Below are 6,723 nucleotides of genomic sequence, written 5' to 3'. Positions count from 1 at the left end.
TTGTTTTTAATTTTTTTTGAGACAGGGTCTGACTTTGTCACCCAGGCTGTAGTGCAGTGGTGCTATCTCAGCTCACCACAACCTCTGCTTCCCAGGCTCAAGTGATCCTCCTGCCTCAGCCCCCAAGTAGCTGGGACTACAGGCACACGCCACCACATCTGGCTAATTTTTTGTATTCTTTGTAGAGATGGGATTTTGCCATGTTGCCCAGGCTGGTCTTGAACTCCTGAGCTCAAGCGATCCTCCCACCTTGACCTCCCAAAGTGTTGGGATTACAGGTGTGAGCCACTGTGCAAAGCCTGCATCTTCTTTGATGTTGTTTTCATCATTGTGTAAGTTTTAGAATACATATCTTATACATGTGTTGTTTTATTTATGTTTTTCACTTTTATTAGTTTTAATTGACACACGATAATTGCCTGACAATTTCCAATTACATGAGGCCCTGTAAATTACATTTGTTTGGACAACAATGTACAGTTTGGGGATGACACATTAACCTGAAGTGATCCCAATCAATAGCTAGTTTTTGATGTTTATAGAGGCCTTTGAGAGGCTTGCTGTGAAAGAAATTGAATACAGATTTAGTTGTTATTCCTGGGGACATGGTTGTAAAATCTCAAGAGTTTGCAAAAGTTATAAATAAGCATTTTAAAGCTTGTTTTAAAAAGTGGTACATTAGCCTGGGCACAGTGGCTTATGCCTGAAATCCCACTGCTTTGGGAGGCTGAGGCAGGAGAATCACTTGAAGTCAGGGGTTTGAGAGCAGCCTGGGCAACATGGTGAGACCCTGTCTCCCCAAAATTTTAAAAGTTAGACAGGCACAATGCTGTGTTCCTATGGTCCTAGCTGGTAGGGAGGGGAGGCAGGAGGATCGCTTGAGCCCAGGAGGTTGAAGCTGCAGTGAGCAATAATCTCACTACTGCATCCCAGCCTGGCTAACAGAGCGAGAACTTCTCTCACACAAAAAAGAAAGAGCAGTATATTAAATGAAGTTGGGAAAAGCCCACTTACGGGACAGATGGGAAGGCCAGTTGTCCTAATGCGATGCAGATGAGTACTGGCAGCTCAGGACAACACAATCAGCCACAGAACCACGGACTCTCAAGTCCTGGACCTCAAACAACATGATGGGTGGGAAGGCAACATTCTCCTAAAAACCGTTAGATGATTCTGAAAATGGCTCAAGTACAACAATGGACAAAGATTCTGTGATAAATTTGAGTGAAATTATTTTATGGAATATGAATGGAGGAAAGCACTTGTTCTCAACATTTTATGAACGTGTGATTTTAAACACATTTTAAATTTAATAAGTATTATTAGTAGACACTGAACTATTTCATCTACATCCCCAAAGTTTATAAGTTTAAGTTAGTGAAAAATCTTTTGGGTGGAGAGAGAGAACCTTTACAGTGGGCATGGGGTAACGTTATATTCAGGACACCTTATACTCGGGCATCTATGATATTTGAAGCTCAAGACACAGCTATTGGCCAGGTGCAGTGGCTCACACCTGTAATCCCAGCACTTTGGGAGGCCGAGGGGGGTGGATCACCTGAGGTCAGGAGTCTTGCGACCAGCCTGGCCAACATGGCGAAATCTCATTTCTACTAAAAATACAAAAAATTAGCTGGGCATGGTGCTCCCAGCTACTCAGGAGGCTGAGGCAAGAGAATCGCTTGAACCCAGCAGGCAGAGGTTGAGTGAGCCTAGAGCGTGCCATTGCACTCCAGCCTGGGCAACAGAGTGAGACTCTGTCTCAAAAAACAAACAAACAAAAAACCCCACAACTATTGCTTTATCTTTGGAAATGCTGAGCTGTAACCACCAAGTCACCAGTGCGTAGGGACAGCATTGTCTGACCACATTGCTCTAAAAAGGCAGCATCCATAACAACATGCCCTGGAGAGACAAGGTCTCGTGCATGGGGCTTCCACTCCATGGCTGAGACACCTAGGCCCTGGAGAGGGGCACCCCGGCTTCCTGTCCCAGGAGTGACGCCTCTCCTGAAGTTTTACTGCCCCTCCCTCGTGCCTCCAGAAAAGGATCAGTGCATCACCCAAATGCTGGGAAGAGCATCCCCAGTGGCCCTACTCTGTGCCGTCGGAACTGATTACTTGTCTTCCCAGGCTGCTTCAGCCCTGCCTCAACCCACAGGAAGTCCAAGGGCCCCAGTATGGACCTGGACCTCACGCTGAACTTCTCCATACACCTGCTAATGTCTCCCAATTCTCCCTGCCTCACCCCTCCCCAACCCTTCCTGCATACCCTCTGGGCCTCATGGTCTATCAGCAGGAAATTTCCCACATCCTCAATCTCTTCTCTGGACAGTGCTGTCATCCTCTTGCTCTAAAGGAAACCTGGCTGTCCTGTGACATCATCACTTCCCCTGCTGCCTTTTGTCTCATGCCCAGTGGCCTTGGCATGGCCAGTGTCTACTCTGCTTTCTGGCCACCTCTCCTTTCTTCTGAAGGCCCAGGTCCTTTAAAATTTGTGCCGTTCAACAAAAGCCAACATTGACAAATGGGATCTAATTAAACTAAAGAGCTTCTGCACAGAAAAAGAAACTACCATCAGAGTGAACAGGCAACCTACAGAATGGGAGAACATTTTTGCAATATCGTCTGACAAAGGGCTAATATCCAGAACCTACAAAGAACTCAAACAAATTTACAAGAAAAAAACAAACAACCCCATCAAAAAGTGTGCAAAGGATATGAACAGACACTTCTCAAAAGAAGACATTCATACAACCAACAGACACATGAAAAAATGCTCATCATCACTCGCCATCAGAGAAATGCAAATCAAAACCACAATGAGATACCATCTCACACCAGTTAGAATGGCAATCATTAAAAAATCAGGAAACAACAGGTGCTGGAGAGGATGTGGAGAAATAGGAACACTTTTACACTGTTGGTGGGACTGTAAACTAGTTCAACCATTGTGGTAAACAGTGTGGCGATTCCTCAAGGATCTATAACTAGAAATACCATTTGACCCAGCCATCCCATTACTGGGTATATACCCAAAGGATTATAAATCATGCTGCTATAGACACATGCACACGTATGTTTATTGCGGCACTATTCACACTAGCAAAGACTTGGAATCAACCCAAATGTCCATCAGTGACAGACTGGATTAAGAAAATGTGGCACATATACACCATGGAATACTATGCAGCCATAAAAAAGGATGAGCTCGTGTCCTTTGTAGGGACATGGATGCAGCTGGAAACCATCATTCTCAGCAAACTATCGCAAGAACAGAAAACCAAATACCGCATGTTCTCACTCATAGGTGAGAATTGAACAATGAGATCACTTGGACACAGGAAGGAGAGCATCACACACCGGGTCCTGTTGTGGGGACGGGGCAGGGGGGAGGGATAGCACTAGGAGATATACCTAATGCAAATGACGAGTTAATGGGTGCAGCACACCAACATGGCACATGTATACATATGTAACAAACCTGTATGTTGTGCACATGTACCCTAGAACTTAAAGTATAATAAAAAAAAAATTGTGCCGTTGGACTTCACCACCTCCTCGGTATGCTCACCTTCCCACTTTCCACAACAGCCATTTCACATCGTCTCCTCCCTAAGCCTCCTCTCACTCATTCCTCCTTCCCCTGGTAACATCTGCTTCTCCACACCCCACCCCTAGCTGATGAAATTGCTTTGTCACGCTTTTAAGCCTCAATGAAAGAAAAATTGAGGGTGTTCTCCCAGAAAGGGCACATTTGTAATGCTATACAACCTCCCGGCTTGAAGTATAGTCTTTGGATTCGTTTCACCTGAAAGCCGGTTAGAAATGCAGAATGTCTGGTCTCACTCCTGACTCACTGAATCAGAAACTGTAGGTGATTAGCCCATTAAAATCTGACGAGCCCTGATATCCAACCTAATCTGCCCAGGCCCCATTGCTGACCACCAAGGACTGTACTACCTTCCCAGCCACAGTGACCCTGGGCCTCAGCTTCCACTTCATTGAGAAGCAACTCCATCCCCTATATCTTCCTACCATCTAAGCTACTGACTTGCCAGTAATTGCACTGACCCATGATTTCCTTTTGTGTGGATGAAGGGACTCAGCTCTTTGCAAAGGCCAACCCTTTCCTCATGCTCCAACCCCATTGTCTAGAGCCAAATAACTATAAGGCATTTGTCATCCCTGCCACAGGAACAAGGGCCTACCAGCCACACCACAGCTGACATGGGGAGCACACTGTCAGCTCATGTGACTACTGAGAACTTCTGAGCTGCCTTGGATAGGAGTTTTGAACAACATCAGCTGTTTGCAATATGAGATTCCAGAAGGGAGGGTCCCAAGTCTTCCTGGAGGATCAAAAGGGTGGGAACCCAAGTTCTGAAATTTCTATAATTTCAGAAATTATAGTGCGTAGTGCATATAGTGCATAGTTCCCATGCCAGAGTTCAGCTAGAAACAACAAGAAGGTTGCAGGCTGTGGAAACAAGGTTTTAAATCCATTAAATTAGCCCCAGCATTTGTCCCTTACAGTTGCTTCTGGCCAAGGAATATGGTGGTGCTCCCTTCTCCCACGTCCTTGGCCTGATAGCTTTAGCTTCCATTCCAAGCTGGAAGCAGCAGGAGGTGAAATAATTAAGGAGCGTGTCTGCACCTAGGCACAGGCACACACATGCAGGCCAGGACAATCCGTAGCGGGCTAAGGCAGGAAATGAAGTCGCCACTTCTTTTCAGTTAAGGAAATCCGAGCAGCAGCTCCCATGGGAGATCAAAACAGTATTGTTTCAAAGAACAGTATTGTTTCAAAGCAGTTCAGAAGAGAACAAAGGTTTTGGCATTGATCTCCCTCTGGAGAAGATAATATCACATACATTCCACCCTGTCTGGGACTCAAGACAAACCTACACATTCATTTATTGAGATTATGCTCAAGAGTAGTGATCTTTGAGTAGTTAGACAGACATTCAATGCCTTCACAATTGTCAAAATGAGAACAAAACCTGGTGGGCATGAGGACGATTTGTAAGAAACAGCAGCCTGACCATTTCCAGCCACGTGGAGAGTCTGGCAGTGCATCTGCTGTGGCCGCGTCTGTGAAGGGGACCTGGACTCATGCCACATGCTACCACTGAGTGCAAGTGGAAACCTGAGTTCCACAAAATGAATTTGTTAAAACACATGCTAGAAGAGCAGGATGGAGCTGCCAGAGGCCTCAGAGCAGACAGTCCAATCCTTTCCACAGCCTCCATGTTTCGTTAATTCAGTTTTAAATTTATATTCAAAATATAAATTAGCATCCACTTCTTGCCAAACTTTATGATTGGCCCCTGGAAAATAGATGGAAACACTATAAGCTCTGTCCTCAAGCTCATGGTCTGGTGGGAATAAATAGATCATTTCAACCAACACTAAGGGGTCACGCAGGGCAGAGGCAAGGAGCCTGACACCTCACTTTCCACGGTAACACACAATGATACCAGTGTTCAAATTATGACCTGCATCGTCAGAAGAGGGCTAAACCCCCAGACAGGTCTAAACACTTTGCTCAAACATAGCATATATGGGAAAGGAGAGGGGTACAACTGGGAAAGGGCACCCAGGAAGCCTCTGGTAGGGACATAGAGGTATTAATTTATAATTTATTACATCATATACTCTTCTATACGCATGATAAAAAGCATGAATAAAACTGAGTCTTTCATAATACTGAACCTTCTGGTTGAACTGTAGCTTCCTTTCAGCAATCCCCCCAGGTGTCCAGATGTCCAGTTATAGGATACAATTATCTTTCCTTTTTTTTTTTGGAGACAGAATCTCGCTCTGCTGCCTAGGGTAGACAGCAGTGGCAAGATCTCAGCTCATTGCAACCTCTGTCTCCTGGGTTCAAGTGATTCTCATGTCTCAGCCTCCTGAGTAGCTGGGATTACAGGTGTGCACCACCACGCCCTGCTAATTTTTGTATTTTTAGTAGAGATGGGGTTTCACTATGTTGGCCAGGCTGGTCTCGAACTCCTGAGCTCAGGTGATCCACCCATCTCAGCCTCTCAAAGTGCTGGGATTACAGGCATGAACCACCGTGGATGGCCTTTTCTTCTTGCTAAATCAGTTTGAAACAGCGTTTTCTGTGAATTGTCACCAAAACTTCCTAATTGTTATAGCGTTTTCATAACTAACTTGACTATAGAACTCTTTTTTAAGGAGTATCTTTTGGAACTAGCATGTCCTGGAAAACACTCTGGGGAACGAACCCACGGGATTGAGGTCTGTTTAGGAGACAGAATTAAAAAGAAGGTAAATTCACAACTTGAGTGACTTCTGCAGAAGACACCTGAAAAGCCAGCCCCACATGCCTTGCTAATAAGTGTTCTCTTCACTATTTAGCTGTGGACTTCACGAACAAATATACTTGCCCTCCAGAGTATGAGAGTAGTGGCAACCCAGAATTGATCAGCTATATCAAGGCATATGCACAAAAATTGAGACATTTTCCAGAACTCACTGTTTTTAAAATGAAAAAAAAAGTTATTAAAATACTTCTACTGTAAAGCAGAATAAAGAACAGCAAAAGGGGACAGTCACAGTGGCTCACGCCTGTAATCCCAGTACTTTGGGAAGCCGAGGCAGGTGGATCATATGAGGTCAGGAGTTCAAGGCCAGCCTGGCCAACATGGTGAAACCCCGTCTCTACTAAAAATACAAAAATTAGCTGGGCATGGTGGCA

Source organism: Colobus angolensis, unplaced genomic scaffold (genome assembly GCF_000951035.1).
Source record: "Colobus angolensis palliatus isolate OR3802 unplaced genomic scaffold, Cang.pa_1.0 Scaffold269, whole genome shotgun sequence".
NCBI classification, from domain to species: domain Eukaryota; kingdom Metazoa; phylum Chordata; class Mammalia; order Primates; family Cercopithecidae; genus Colobus; species Colobus angolensis.
Note: the sequence above shows the minus strand (reverse complement) of the source record.